Source organism: Pogona vitticeps, chromosome 2 (genome assembly GCF_051106095.1).
Source record: "Pogona vitticeps strain Pit_001003342236 chromosome 2, PviZW2.1, whole genome shotgun sequence".
NCBI lineage: Eukaryota > Metazoa > Chordata > Lepidosauria > Squamata > Agamidae > Pogona > Pogona vitticeps.
This window is the reverse complement of record NC_135784.1, coordinates 166872437-166874067: the sequence shown is the minus strand read 5'-3', so window position 1 is coordinate 166874067 and position 1631 is coordinate 166872437.

Sequence of the window (1631 nt, the reverse complement as noted above, 5' to 3'; positions counted from 1 at the left end):
AGCACACAAGTTTTTCTCTGTGGTGGTGGAGACTGGGGAAGTCATAAGGAATGATGATGTGGTGGTGGTGGGGACAGCCCCACATGCCTGTGCAACTACTACCTGAGGTAATTGTCTCATAAAGCATGACAGAGATTAGTAATCAGGATAGAAGGTGTTTGGAGGTAGTGATGGACTGAACTCTTCATTCATTCATTTTATTCCCTCATCCAGGTTTTAAGAGACTGCCTCTTCTGGTCATGAAGCCCCAATCGGTGGAAAACATTTCTGAATCAGAGATGGTGGTGTTTACCCCAGAAGTACCCAGATCATCCTGCATCACTTACTACTTATTGAGTGGAGAATTGATTGGAAACTGGATATCAACAGGTCGATTTGTTGTCTGCATCAGATATGCTTTCTGGACCTTAAAAAAGCCTAAATAAGCAAAGGGAAAAAGCTGCTGTTATGTGCCTCCAAGTCATTTCCAACCTATGATCTCCCAAAGAATCCTGTCCTTAGTCACCTCCTCCGGGTCTTGCAAACTAAAGATCATGTTTTCTTTTAGTAAGTCAATCCATCTCATGTTAGGTCTTCTTCTGCTCCTACTGCTTATTTATTTATTTATTTATTTATTTATTTATTTATTTATTTATTTATTTATTTGTTTGTTTGTTTGTTTGTTTGTTTGTTTGTTTGTACCCCCGCCTATCTGGTCATTGCAACCACTCTAGGCGGCTTCCAGACAAATAAAAATACAAAAAACATATACATATAGCAAAATAAAAATATTAAGCAATAGACGGTAAGCAATAAACAATAAGCAGATTCTTCAAGATGGCGAGATGACAAAGGATAGATGGAAAAAGAAAAATTAAGTATTATCTGGAGGGAAGGCCTGCTTAAACATCCAAGTTTTTAGATGAGTCTTAAAAATAACCAGCGACGGGGCCGCACAAATCTCTGGAGGGAGGTTGCTCCAGATTATTATTGTGTTTTCCAGTGAGTCTTCTCTGATATATTCAATGTACGACAGCCTCAGTTTTGTCATTTTAACTTCTAAGGAGAGTTCAAGCCTGATTTGGTCTAGGATCCAATTATCTGTCTTTCTGGCAGACCTTGCCATCAGTAAGGCTGTCTTCCAAAACTGTAAATGAATCATTTTCCTGCTGCCTTTCTTCATTATCCAGATTTCACATTCTTATATAGTAATTGGGAAAACCATAGTATTTTTGGCCATGGTTTCCAGTGACACATCTTTACACTTAAGGATCTTTTCCAGTTCCTCCATAGTTGCCCTTCTGTGTTTCAGTTTTCTTTTTTTCCTGAATTCTAGGATGTAGCCTTCATTTGAATTGAGGACTGAACTGAAAAATCATTTTCAACATTACTGATAATCATCATGTCATGTTGACTCCAAGTTATGGCAGTCAGCATTAAAGTTATATAATTCTTCTGTAGTCACAATTTTTGTCTTAACATCTGTGAAGATTCTCAGTCATCCAGGTGTGGTTATCCAGAAGCTGAGTCATGGCATTTGAACCTAACAAGAAAGAAGTCCAGTTGCCATGACTCAGCTTCCAGATTTTTGTCTTAATGTTCAGCAGTAATCCTGCTTCTGCATTTTCCCCCAATAAACATTTTAATAATAA